At 45.2% G+C, this 14,787-nt stretch overlaps 1 protein-coding gene across 2 annotated transcripts in view; it reads right to left on the bottom strand.

Annotated features, from left to right (window-relative positions):
* Positions 1–14,312, bottom strand: part of WASF3 (WASP family member 3) — a 136,082-nt gene extending 121,770 nt beyond the window's left edge. For both annotated transcript variants that reach the window (XM_055124601.1, XM_055124597.1), the window contains exon 1: positions 14,174–14,312. The gene's annotated coding sequence lies outside the window, so the exon portion shown is untranslated. The remainder of the gene's footprint in view (positions 1–14,173) is intronic.
* Positions 14,313–14,787: the final 475 nt, after the last annotated feature.

Consider the following 14,787-nt stretch of genomic DNA (forward strand, 5'->3'; position numbering starts at 1 on the left):
TCGTTCATGGGTAAAGGAGAGACTTGGACATCTGGTTTGGGACCCAGACCCATCTACTTTATTTGCACAATAAACTCTAACCTTTAATCTTAAAAAAACCACTAATATTAATAATAATAAAAATATTAACACAATATGTGAGAAGCAGTTAAATTAGTATCAGAGTAAAGACCAAAAATGGACCTAAAAAACAAAGTCTTTTGTTTTTATTTTTTGTTTTTTTTTTGTTTTTGCAGGGAGAGGGGCACACCTAGTGATGCCCAGGAGTCACTCCTAGCTCTGTGCTCAGGAATTATTCCTTGTGGTGCTCAGGAGACCATTTGGGATGCCAGAGACCAAACCCCGGTCAGCTGTGTGCAAGGCAAGCACCCTACCCACTGTACTATCTCTCCAGTACCCCCCTACCCACTGTATTCATTGAAGTTAGAAAAGGACAGAAACATAAACTCAAATAGTTCTGCAGGATGATTAAGTTCTGAAAACCTAGTGTATATCGTGATGATGATAGTTTGAAACATAAGAATAGAGCTGTGCTACATAAATGGAATTCGCTGAGTGTATTTTTTAAAACATTTCCTCTCCCCCCTTAACTGTTGTTAATAATAATGATACTGTTGTGATGGGAATTGTATGCAAAGATCAACAACTACAGTGAATCCAAAAATCCTATCCAAAAATAGTGAGAAGCAATGAATAAACACTTCTCTGAGGAAGACAGAAGCAAAGAATAGACTCTAAGCACCACCAGGTGTGACCCCCCCAAAAAACCTGAAAATAAAGTTTAAATGGTAGGAAACAGAGCAGCTTAATAAAAATCCTGGATCTTGGGGAAAGCTGAGTCCACCTTATATGAGAAACCTCGGATAATTCAGTTTAGAGAAAGTTAAATGGTTGGCTGGAGCCAGGGGTGCATACTAGGGGGTGGGTGGTCACACCTTACTGTGCTCAGAGCTTACTCCTGGCTCTGTACTCAGGGATCACTCATGGCAGGCCTGGGGGACTATATGGGTACTGGGGATTGAACCTGAGTTGGCCATGTGCAAGGCAAGCTGTACTATCTTTCCAGCCACTGGTGATTAAATTTTTAATAGGTATAAAATTTCACTATAGAAAAAATGAAAATTCTACTGCTGGATAGCAATAATGGGTGCACAGCAATGCAAATGTACTTACAGTTGCACTTGAAAATAGCACAAAGCTGAATTTAGTGGGGGGGTGATTTTTGAACCACACCCTGCAGTGTTTGGGGGTTATTCCAGGAGGGGCTGGAGGGGATTGTGTGGTACTGAGGATCAAATTCAAAGTTCCTGCATGCAAAGCATGTACGCTAATCCCTTCAACCACCTCCCAAGTCTAAAACTGAATTTTCAGTTTTTAAATATAGTACATATAAATGGGATGGCTGGGTCACACCCAGTGCTCAGGGTTTAAACTGCTATCAGCTGCGTACAAGGGAAGCCCTTTACCCCAGTGTTATTTCTCCAGCCACTCTATTGTGGGGATTTTTGCCACAACAACAACAAAAAAATTATAATACAGCACGCATCAATTTAATCAAAGAAAAAAGCAGCAAGTAACAAATATTATAAAAAGATAAAAGATAAAACTATTATGTACACATCTCAATGCAATAACATATAAAAACCTAAGTGACAATTTCCTAGGAAAATACAGTGTACCAAACGGACCACAAAAGATACAGAAAGCTTAAGCCAACTAATTGCCTTAGAGTTTGAAAAAGTTTCTAAATCACACATCATGTGATTTAGAACCACATCTAAATCACAACAAATGTATCTGATATTACATAAATTGTTTCTGAAACATGAAAATCAAAGGTAATTTCCAAATTATTTTTTATAAAATTAAATACTGCATTGACATCAAATTATGACAGCAAAATAAGAAGAGTTGCAGGGACCAAAGCAAAAGTATAATGGGTAGGGTGTTTGCTTTGCACACAGCCGATGCAGGTTCGAATCCCAACACTGCATGGTCCCTCCACATGCACCCTGCCAAGCGCTGCCAGGGATAGGAGCAATCCCTGAGCCCTGAAAAGCACTGGATGCAGCTAAAAGAGACAACTTTTTTTTCCAAATACACAAATTAGATTTACACATCATAGAAGATTCTACATACATTAAGTTTTTTAACAAGACATGCTCATAGATTTTAACTTTAGGTAAATCATCAAATTTCTCCTATTGGTGTGGTTCAGTCTCACAATGGAGACGTTACTAGTGCCCTCTCGAGCAAATCGATGAACCATGGGACAACAGTACTCCGGTGCTACTTTAAAAATACCATATTTCATTTGTTTCACATTTTTTCCAATGTAAGGCTCTCCCTCCTCATCCTTCATGTAATTTTTCTTTTTAACATAATGCAACACACTTCTAGAAGCGAAACCTATACAAGATATATACAGAAAAGTGTCACTTCCTCCCTTCCCCCAAGCCCTTCCTAAGCCTTCCTTCTCTCCTTGGAGAAAACTGACTTCACTGCTGGTTTGAGATAAAAGCTTAACACTGATCTTAAACACTGTTGGTTTAAGGCCAGTGAAAATTTTTGCTCTTTCTGCTTTTCCAACCTGTGTTTAAGGTTATAAACTTTCCTCTAAGTATGACTTGAGTCGCACTTTGTAACTCTTGATATTTTCATTTTAATTCTGTGCCAAAAGTGGGACCTAGGCTAATTTAGGAAATTAAAAATTAATCTAGGAAATATCTGGCACAGAATTCCTAAATTAGCCTAAGTCCCACTGTACCTTCTATGACCCAGGCGAACACATTTTTCTCTAGAAAATATATCAATAAAGGATTTTCAGAGCCAGAGATATAGTACAGGTACTTGTAGGGTACTTGTCTTGGACATTGCTAGCCCTGGTTTGATCCCCAGCATCTCAAATGGTCCCCTGAGTCCCACCAGGAGTGATCCCTGAGCCCAGAACTAAGAGTAGACCTTGAGCACTGCCAGGTATAGCCCAAAAAACAAAACCGGGGGGTGGGGGGGAAGGATTTTCTATTAATTTTTTGCTGCTCAGTCAAAAGCAGTTATTTTTCTACCTTTTTCCAACCATGGCCTCCTTCCAATCTTGTTTCCTTCCTGTGGCCCTCTGCCCTGTTGGTGAGTCCCCTTGTCTAAGCCTTACCTCCCCCTAAAATACCCTTGGGGTCCACAGAGAATCATATGACCCCCAGATGAGAAACACTGGTTTGGAGAACACTAATCCAGCTGACTTCAATCCCCTTGAAATATGCTGAGACTCCCCTGCAGCTAACGGTCTGGGTGAACGTTCATGTATACTGGGAAAGAACATATTTATACTTCAACTCAGGCCAAAGTGCACACAGCAAGGCAAATTTGATGTGCTACTCAAATCTTCTAATGCTTATTAAATTTTTGTTCTTTTACAAAGAACTATTTTTTAAATAAAAACCTCTCTATAATTATGAATGTATCTATTTCTTCTCCCTATTTCTTGTTGAACCTGTATTACATAATCACTGAAATTATTTTTGGATCATCTAGGCAATCTTATAGAGAATAAAAATGAATAAGCTCTTCTACACCAATAAAACTAGAGACAATTTCTTCAATTCTAATTCAAAATGGCTTACTCAAAAAATAAAAATCATTTTTACAAACAGCCTCCAAGATGTAACTGGGTCATTCTCAACAACTCCACACACACAGTAGACCAATTTGTTTAATTACAGGTACACTGCAATGAATTCATGTTGTTGGGCTGTTGGAAAACGCAATGATTATCAACATCTACAGATAAATCACTGAGTCTTTTCGGCACCCAATAATACTAAATTTTCCAGGCCACAATTACCTTGGACCTGTTCTCTGGAAAAGATGCAGAATCAACCCCATGAGTGTGCAGCGTGCTGAACTCCACTGTGCCTTCATGCTGCCTTAGAACCATTCTCCAGAATGAGGACAGTGTTGTTCTCCACAACACATGGACTCGCCCCTGCTCTATGAAAGAATACTTAACGCACTGACAGCTTTTTCACTTCGGAGAACGTCAGAGCTCCAGTAGAGAATGGCCAAGCATTCAAATCAGTCTCGCCTATCACCCTCCAGTTTCTCTGCTCAGATGAAGTTTCCTGGTCTCCATCAAGTACCCACCGATGCCACACCTGGGCACCTCCAGCATCTACAGCAGTGTTATCACAGTGAACTTTTTACTTGCTTGTCTCTGATGTCAGCCCCTTGAGGACAGAAACCAACTCATTCAAACTGATATTCTCAGCGCCTAGCATGCCTCATCATTTTTTCTACTCACATCCCCTACAAACCACTCATAGTGATCCTCTTAAAATCCAAATCAAATAATATTTCCACCTCAAAACGTTTTGATGGCTTTCATTTGACTCAGAAAAAGATCCAATATGCCACGGAGTTGATTCTGGTTCTAGCCTTTCATCTTCGGGCTATTTATTTTGGTTTTGGCCAAACCTGTCTCTGCTCAGGGTTTACTCCTGGCTCTGTACTCAGGGATCACTCCTGGTGGGGCTCAGGGGACCCCATAGGGTACTGGGGATTGAAACCAGGTCAGGTGTGTGCAAGGCAAATGCCCTAACCACTGTACTATCTCTGCAACCTGATCTGGCCCTTTATTATCTCCATAACCAATAGTCTCTCTTACTAACTCTGCCCTCCTTGCCCCTTGAGGCCTCTGCACATACTCACTGCTGCTTCCCCATACAATACCCTCTCCCAAAATACATGTCTAACTGGCTCACTCTTTTACCTTCATTCATATCTCTGCTTTTTTCAGACACTTTTCCCTAACATTTATAAGCACACATACTTACAGTACTTTGTTCACATCCATCCTCATTAGAATGTGATTTTTATTTTCTGGCTATAAAGAGTCAGCTAGTATTTTATACTAGTTAGATACATTTGCAACTACTTAACTCTACCAAACCCTATCATTCAGTACAGGGCAGTCCAATGCAATACAACAAATGGGCATGTCCACATTCCAATTCTATGTGGAACTGGAGGTGAGATTTGGTGCATAACCTACAGCTTACAAACTCTTGTTCTAGAACAAACTTGCCATGTAGTATAATGACTCTGAATCACGACTGAGTCAACCATCTTAGTTACTGGTCTCTAAAGCTCCCTCTAATTGACAAAATGAAACACAAGCAAACCAGGGCCAGAGAGATAGTACAACAGGTAGGGCACCTGCTTGCAAACAGCCAACCTGGGTCTGATTCCCCATCTTTGGAAACAATGTTGTTTGTCACATATAATTAATTTCTGGAGACTGAAGGAATTTGGGGGTTTCTACGTATTTCTGGTTTTAAATTGGAAAAAAAAAACAACTTTAAAGATGTATGAAAATGGAGACAAATGCTATGGAAAATCAAGAGCCAAAATGGGCTTTAAAATACATAGGTTAGCTAAAAAACAAATAAGCATGCTTTTCTATTTCGACTGAAAATAGACAAGTCCTACTGGAAAATATCAATCTACTCCCCTTAATTTAAGCTCTTACTTTAGAAGAGACGGAAAGTGAGTCAGCTACTTAGCTAGTCCACATCCTTCAAGATGACAAAAAACATGAGCATAAACTTCCTTCACGCCACCTGCCATGTGGTCTGGCTATTCTGGCTCATGTGGTCCTTAATGTAGACTGGATGGTGTGATCCCTAAATATTAGACACTGTGCCTTCCACATGCCATGGTGAGCAACTGACAATAGGCACCTCCACAAGCAATAATTAGTGTCTGTTTTCTGGCTAATCCCAGTGGTGCTCAAGCTTACTCCAGGTTCTGTGATCAGGGATCATTCCTGGCAGGGTTCAGATGACCACCAGAGGGTAGCAGGCGTGAGGGGTGGGCTGGCATAGAACCTGGGTCAGTCACGTGCAAGGCAAGGAGCATTAATTAATGACCCAAGAGCATTAATTTAAAACAGGAAAGAGTTGGGTCCAGTAAAGAGAATTAGCCCAATAAAAGCCAATTCAGAGGTTAAATCTGCCTGGGTAGTACCTTATACAGAACTACAAAACTGCGTGCACAAATTTATAAAAAAAAAACAACCATGTCATATATTTTGTGAGGCCAAAATAAACAGGTGTGATATTAGAAGGGCAAAATGACTCAGACTAAGTTTTTTCACATTACACAGTGGTGAGTCTTCTATTGGGGAGATGGTTGTGAATCAAAACATATGACACATTCAATCAAGGAAAAAAATATTTCCTGGGTATCTACTATGTGCAGAGAATACACCATTTCATCCACTTAGCTGATAAAATATGACCGCCTGGATTCCGTTGCACAGTCGTACTTTCAAACTGCAATATAATTTCAGCAAGCCATTCATGTGCACAAAATGGATAACAGTATTCAATGAGAGGCTTCTGTGAGATGAACTAAAATGGCACTGCCTTGGCATAGTAATGAAATCTTTAGCATGGGCTAGGGCACAACTTTTAAAAAACCCAATATGGGGGCTGGAGCACAGCGGGTAGGGCATTTGCCTTGCACGCAGCTGACCCGGGTTCAATTCCCAGCATCCCATATGGTCCCCCGAGCACCGCCAGGAGTAATTCCTGAGTGCAGAGTCAGGAGTAACCCCTGTGCATCACCAGGTGTGACCCAAAAAGCAAAAAATAAAATGAAATAAATAAAATATTAAAAATCCAACACGGCGCTCACCTGCCAGCAAGCAGGACTCCAAGGCTGAGGCTCACAGAGGCTATGGATGGCTGAGAGAAGGGGCTGTGGATTATCACCGTCCACAGGAGACACCATCTCAACAGCAATGTTCAAGAGGAGATAATGACCAATTCCTGCTGTGGCACTGACTGGGTATAAGGCATCATGCTGCCTGTTCCCTGCCCACAAGTAGCACCCTGTTAGTTACCCTGTTAGCCACCTCCGTTAGTCCAGCTTTCTGAAGGCAGAAGCTAAACAGTCACCAGGAACCAAAATAATGCACACTAGGCCCTCAGTACCTGTGGTCTGTCTGAAAAATAAGAAATAAAGCAAACGCTAAGAGAAAAAAAGAAAGAAAAAAAAAACACACAGAAGAAGCTCGAGTCCAAAATAGGACAGAAGCTACTGTTACATCCATTCATCCATTCAAGGCCAAGGCTCTGTCTGGGAGGTCAGGGGACCGGAGGGAAAGGTTCCCAAGTAAAAAGCTGAGAATGACTTCACATGCTTAGCTCACAGTCCAGGCCCCTCAGGAGGAGACCTGAAAGATGAGAAGATACTCTAGACACTTAAAAAGGGGGGGAAAGCCACACAAGAAAGGAAGTAAAACTTTAGGGAGAAAAGACAGAAGAAAAGGAGCTAAAACTTCAGGGAAAAGAGACAGATCCAAGGAAGAAACAGCAAAACAGCACTGGCTCCAAAGACAGAGTGAAATCTGAGCATGGGAAAAAAAAAAAAAAAGTTCTGATCTCAGATATCTTGTGAGATAGGAGGATAAGGTGTCTTAAAACAAAACCATTCCTGAGGTCAACAACACTAAAGCAAACAAAAGTAAAAGACTCTCAAAAGAGAGGCCAGTTTCCCACCCCCACCTCCCCCACCCTCCAGGCTGGATCTCCAGAGAACTCCAGGACCTAGAAAAGGCATAGCCAGTCCTGGAGGAGCAAGCACTGTGCAGAAAAGAAAGTCTAAAAGCAAGGGGGGGGCAGGGGAGCCTGAGAAGCCGAATGAAAGGGATTGGGGTATGGCTCAGGGATACATGCTTTCACAGAGACACAAACAAAAAGAAAAAATCATTTAATAAAGTAGAGTGAGTATCATCCCAGTTCTCCCTGTACCTGAGACCCCATACTACTGAACGGCCTTTTCTCTTCGGAGTCCAGTCTGAGAAACAGCCTGCCCCAACAGGCTCCTCCTTTGGGTGCCACTCATTCATGTACTCATTCTCCTGCCACAGGAAGAAGCTCCGTGAGACTCTGGTACCCTAAGTCAGTAATGATATCTAAGGGTGAAAGCTAGTGGAAATTTTGAAACTCTTCTACCGCTGGATTTTTCCTTAGCATCCTCACCCCCTAGGTTCTTGAACATACTCTAGTCCATCCATTTAAGTGGGAAGGGGGGTGTCTCTCTTACCCACCCTGTATAGCCACTCATCACCCCACCACCAAACTTCTCTGTCCAGAGATAGAGGCATCACAAAACATTAAAAATGGAACTGCCATGGGATCCAGCAGTTTCATCCCTAAGCACACATACATAGTTATTCAAAAAGATGCCCACCTTTGCTCACTGCAGAGCTATTTGCAACAACCCAGCTCTGGAAACATCCCAAGTGTATAACCACCAAAGAATAGATCAAGAAGTCGCCATTATATATACACACATACACATCTATATATACATATATACACATATACATGTATATATCACAACTTTTTGGTCCATGATATATACACACATATATTTACACATATAAACATAGACAAATATATCCACAACTTCTTGATCTATATACATATATATGTGTGTGTGTATATATATATATATATATCCCCAAACCTGAGAAGGGCCTTGCAGGCCACAGATATTCCCCAACACTGACACTTCAAGAACGGAACTGTCCCCATAGGGGAACCTCAGAACCTACACACACACTCTGTGGTATACTACTCAGCTATGAGAAAAGATAGATTCTTGCCATCTGCAATAATACAAACAGAACTGGTAGGAGATACGTTAAGAAAAGTAAGTCAGGAAAAAAGACAAATGCCTGATGTTTTCACACACATGGGTATAAAGAAACAAGATAAGACTAAAAGGCAGCAGGGCAGAAAAGGGAAAACTGAGGACATTGGCAGAAAATAAGTGGACACTGGTGAAGGGGTTGGTGTTGGAACATCATACATCTGAAACTCAATTATGAATAACTTTGCAATTCCGTGATTCAATGGAAAAAATAAATAACAAAGGAGAAAGAAACAAGGCAAGAGAACCAAGCCAAACCCAGACTCTTAGATTCTGACAGCAGACCTGAGGTTACCTGATAGGGTGTGGGGAGGGTGATCAAAGCTGGGTGGCGATCAGACAGAGTGTGGCGAAGGGTTATTAGTACCTTGATGAACAGGGTGCAGCAGCATACTTCTGAGGTATGAGAAACTATCTTCTTTGAACAATATAAAGTTGGAAACCAATGTTAACTCAACTTAAAAAAATTGTTTACATGATTACAATTTTCCACATGCATTCCACTTTCTGCCTTTCACTATTAAACCCTCCTACAATCTGGTCCTCTAACTTCTGTCCCCATCACTATGTCACCTCTGCCATCACTTTATGATAAATAACCCCATTATTACCTCACTGCTGAAGTTTCTGGGACCCTGAGGTCCAGGACACCCTCCACAGCATCCAAGTGACTGTGCTCTGGTATCTTTCTAACAGCAATTTCCACCCTGCATATGTCCTCATCGTCCTCAACTCCAGATCTGCTTCATGGACAACCACATCTACTCAAACTGCCTTCATGAACAAGTCCAAGCAAAGGTGAGAGCGTCTAGGACTTGCTCTGTTCACTTCACCCTGCATTGCTCAGGCCAAAAGAAAAGCCAAGTGAATAATGGAACTGTTAGACAACTAACAAACTATTTATGCCCTAACAACTCAGTGCTCAACTGAAAAGCTAGACAGGCTCAACTAACAATTTATGCCCTAACAATTCAGTGCTCAGTTGAAAACCATTTCTATTTTGCAGTGAAAGAAACCACACACATACTGACTAGTATGCCTCTAAGATGTGCCCACTGAAAGCCGGGATCTTGCTCAAATCTTGGATCATGCTGGACTCTCCTTTCCTGCCTCATTCTGATCTTCACAGGCTATCAATGGTACCCAATGAAGACCCTGATTTACAGAGCCAGCAGCTTGGAAAGGAATGTAGAAACCCAGTGTAGAAACATAACTACCTGCTGTGCTACTGTTCCAGCCCCCAAACTTTGTGTGGCATAGGGGTTTCCCAAAGAGAATGATGCACAGCTTCCCATATGTGGAGGGAAGGCGGTGGGGTGTGATGCCTTCCGCTTGCTTGCTTAAAGGTAGATTTTAGAGAAAGGGCGAGTTGAGCCTTTTGGTCTTTTCTGAGAAAGGGGCAGTAGGCCAACTCAGTTTGAGGTCTTTTGAGCTGGTTAATTCGGCAGAGTTTGACAGATGCTGCAAACTGCTGCTTCCCCTTCAACAATTTAGCATCCTGCAGTGACCTGGAAACTCACTGTAGCACTTGAGCACATAGTCTGGGACTGCCGGGCTAAGAACTCTCAGGTCTCCAGCTCAGTGACCTCCTGACATCCAGATCCCTAATGCAGTCAGCTGAACACCAAGTCCCCCAGGCACCTAAAATTAAATAAGGTCAGGTGGAAACCATCATCTCTGCCCCCAAATGGCTGTCTCCTTCTTCCCCCCTAAAGAGGGAGCCATCTTCCCCTTCCCAAGCCCTCAAATGCCCCACCAGAACTTTGCACTGTCATGAACTCCTCCTCCATCAACCCCTCACCACATACACACTCAGGCCAACGACCAAGTCCCTGCAAGTATACCTCCTCGTGGTTCCCTTCTTAGACTCTGATACACATACCCTCTTGCATCCATTCCCTTAGCACATTTCCTACTTCAGCTGTCCTTCAGCTCCACTTCCTACTGCCCCTAAGACTCCAAAACCCTTTCACCAGAACCCACAGGATCCTACATGGCATGGTCCATATTTCTCTTGTCCAATTTCTCACTGTCCCCCTGCACTTACATCCTCGCCATGTTTAGTTACCCCATGCATGCTTCCCCACAACAAACCTTTGCACAATCTTTCTTCAACCCAGATTTTGGTTTTTTTTGGTCTGTTTGTTTGGGGTTTGGAGGGGGGGGCATGCCAGTGGCGTTCAGAGCTTATCCCTGGCTCTGCATTCAGGGGTGACTCCCAGCTCGGGACTGTCATACAGGGTGCCAGGGATGGAACCCAGTCTGGCCGCATGCAAGGCAAGCACCTTACATACAATCTCTCTCTCCAGCTCTTCCACCCAAATTTTGACCGTCTCATTTTCTTGGACTGTCTGCAAAGCTTCTCTTCCCCTCTCTGTGTCACACCTCAGCTAAGTCTGGCGTCACTAACGCCTGGGATGGTCCCTCTCAAAACACTTATCACACAGTGCCTTGAGAACAGTGCCTAAAATTGTCTAAAAAACCAAGCAAAACAGTGAGGTGGTCTCTGTCTGACTGAGATACCTGCCTTACTTGTCTCTGTATCCACAGCTCATCTTATAAACGCTGAACTTAGCGGAGTGAATAAAGTGAATGAATGGATTCCGTTCCCTCCTTCTCCCTTACCGCTGACGACAATACACTTTGGGTCTACTCTGAAATTGCTTGTCTCAATAAACTACCAACATTTTGAAAGCTCTCCTCTCTTTATTTCCACAAACTGTGATTCAAATAGTGTCTCTATGTAGCAGGCATTCACTAAATGACTTCTGAATTAAAAAGAAAGCTATTGAAAGGAATCTGGAAGGCTATACCCCATTTACTGAGCATGGTTACCTCTGGAGACAGAAACAGGACTGGGGAATGCAATGAGAGGAAATGCTTTTTACTCTGAGTATCTCATAGTCCTATTACATGTTACAATTTACATTAGTTACATATTATTTGGTATATAATATTTATGATTTGTTAGCATAAACCTATGTGAGAAGAGAATAAACCAGTCCTGAGATAGAAGGCAAAGATTGCAAGTAGCATTTGCTTCCAAATGCCCAAAAGTAGGTTCCCACAACACCCCCACCTCCAGCCAAATTTTTTGGCGGGGATCAAGACCAGCAATGCTCAGGGGTTACTTCTGGCTCTGCACTCAGGAATTACTCCTGGCGGTGCTCAAGGGACCATACGAGGTGCCGGGGATCGAACCCAGGTCAGTCACATGCAAGGCAAATGCCCCACCTGCTGTGCTACTGTTCCAGCCCCCAAAATTATATTTTTTAGGCCAAGTTGAAAAGAAAAGAGGGCTGAGATCAGTTAAGCATTTCAGTACAGTGTGTTCAGCAATGAAGAGGCATGGTCAAGGAAATATTAGGAATGTTAATAGCAGAAAACATCATTTGTAAGTAGTTGTTCTTATAAAGTTCTTATAACAACCACTGGAATTGGCCCAGAGCTAATAGACAGTTCTAATACATGCAACAGGCAACTATTTTAATTGAAACATTCCAATAACCTAAAGATTATATGCCACAAGCAAGTTTCTGTGGGAAGTGGGAAGTATGTCCCCCATTTACACTGAGAATAAACAGATTATAGTGTCGGTATGCCTTCTTTACAAGATGTGTTCTGCCATTTTCCCCAGGACATTTCAGAACAGTGTAGCACATCTTAACCATACATTTTAAACACACACACACACACACACACACACACACACACACACAATGCTATAAAGTAACTTCATGTCAGTACCTGAAATTGCAAGAGCCATTTTTATGTAACACGCTTATTTTTAGTTTTTTAAGAAAAGACATAAAGGTCACACATAAAGTCCATCAAGCACTTCAACTTCGTGAGCTGGAAAGTCTAAAAAAACACAACTTTTGTGAATATGTAGTAAGAAGGACTTTAAAATGAAGAGAAATGAGCACTAGGTTGAAGCTATGAGAGAGAAAGGAGGCCAGACAGGCACAGTAAGAACCGCCTATGGGAAAGGTCAAGCCCAGCTTGCTTTTGTTTAACCCCTCAAGTAGATAAAAGGACTCGTTTTAAAGAATCAGAGCATTGTTTCACTGCTGGAAAAGTTGGGTGAAGCATATACAAAAAAAATGCAACCAAAGCACCACTGAATTTATTCGGGGGGAGGGGTGGAGGGAGGGCACCAATTATAACAAATTAAATTTCGTTTTAAGAGTAGCAGATATTTTAAGTTTGGGTCAAACCTTTTTATTTTTAAGATGCAAAAAAACTAATGGCCAGAGCCCTCTGCCTCCCTCAATTCCCCCACCCCACATAGAATAAGAATTCCGACTCTTAAGTTAAAATTTCATGCTCCATTTACACTTGCTTCGGACAGCTTCGGAGCAAAAACTAGCCCCCCCCCCCGTTTTTTTAATCTTGCAGCTTAAAAAATTATCTACGCATACATATATATGATACTAGGAAATTTAAAATTAAGACCCAAATGAGCAAGAATTCCTATTTCGCCCAATAGCAGCTAAGAATATGAGCTACTCCCATTCACCCGTAAGCCCACAGCTTAGTTCTTTAATAATTAAGAACTCTACGCTCCGACTCTCCGCCAGGGAACTCTCCCCGGCAGAGCAGCTTAACCTACAGCAGATCGCCATTGCCCGCGAGGACCAGACGCAGAGGAAAAAGGGGGTTAGGGGGATTTTATTGGGGGGTTGCCCTCGCTGGAGCACGGGCGCCGAGGAGGGGTTCTGCGGGCCCCCCTGCCCGCTGCGCAGGACAAGTCTCCGGGGGACGCTGCCTGCAGGCGAAGGGACCCGGGGCCGTGCAGCGCCCTCGCGCTCGCCGCCGTCCGAGCCCGGCCGCCGCGTCCCCGGAGCCCCGCGGGGCCGCCGCGCCAAGCGACAGCAGCGGGCGCCGAGACGCGCGGAGGAGAAGCGACCGGCGGTCAGGGCCAGACCCGGGCGGCGCGGACGCGGCGGCGGGGCCTGATGGAGGGCGAGGGCGCGTGCACAAGTGTGCAAGGATGCGAAGGTCCTGGGAGCGAGCGGGGCAGCCCTGGGGTGTCCTGCCTGCGGGCGCGAGCGGAGGCCCCGGCGCCACCTGCGGCCGGGATGGCCGGTGCCTTGCCCCGCAGTCCGGGGAGGGCGCCCCGGAGAGCGGGGGCTTGGGGACAACGCGGGAGAGACGGGCTCCCGGGCCGCGACGGCGGGAAGCACCGGCGGCCACGGCGGTCCCCGCCAACGGAACGCAGCCGAGGCTCCACGGCCGGGCGCCGGGCGGCGATGCGGGCCCGCAGTGGGCCCCACCACGCTTTGAAGCGCGCCCGACGCGATGCAGCAACTTCACTTGGCCGCGGGGCTGCGGGGAGCCCGGCCCGCGCCCCCTTCCCCTCCGCCTCCCAGGGGCAGCCGCCCGGACCTGAGCCAGAGGGGAAAGGATGGGCATCCCGCATTCGAGCGCCCGGCCAGCCGCAGCCCGCACTCACCCGTCCGCGGTGCCGCCGCCGCCACCGGGGCAGCGCTCCCGGGTCCATGGTCCCGCCGCGCCGCGGCCGCCCGCACCCCCGCCCCGCACCGCACCGCACGCAGCGGCGCCAGCGACACCGCCTCCGGCCGGGCCACGGCCGCGGCCACGCCCCCTCCCGGCGGGGGTCCCGGCCCGAGCCGGAGGGGGGCTCAGCGCCGGCTCCACCAACCAGAGCCCGCGCACAGGGCCGCTTCGCGAGGATTGGCGAGCGCCTGGGCCAATGGGAAAGCAGCAGGAGCCCCGAGAGGCGGTGCGGAGGGGCGGAGGATTGCGGAGGAGGTGGTTTTCACCCTTAGTCCTCCGCCTCCCACTCGGCTGGAGGCTGTGGCCGGAGTCCCCTCCCGAGTGAAGTAGTAAGGACACTTTGGACCGAGCTGACTCAAGGAGCCCTTGGGTCACCTCCATTTAAAGATGCACTCTCTCTGTAGTCCCGTTGAGTACCCACCTAGAGCCTAACCTCACCTGGATCTGGAGGGCTCCAGGAAGGTGAGGTCCTGACTGCTGGTAGGACTTCCCACGGGGGTGGCGGTCCAGGCAACCCGAGAGGATTACAGCCTTGCCATTGGTAGCTCT

The sequence above is a fragment of the Sorex araneus genome, chromosome 1 (assembly GCF_027595985.1).
Source record: "Sorex araneus isolate mSorAra2 chromosome 1, mSorAra2.pri, whole genome shotgun sequence".
NCBI lineage: Eukaryota > Metazoa > Chordata > Mammalia > Eulipotyphla > Soricidae > Sorex > Sorex araneus.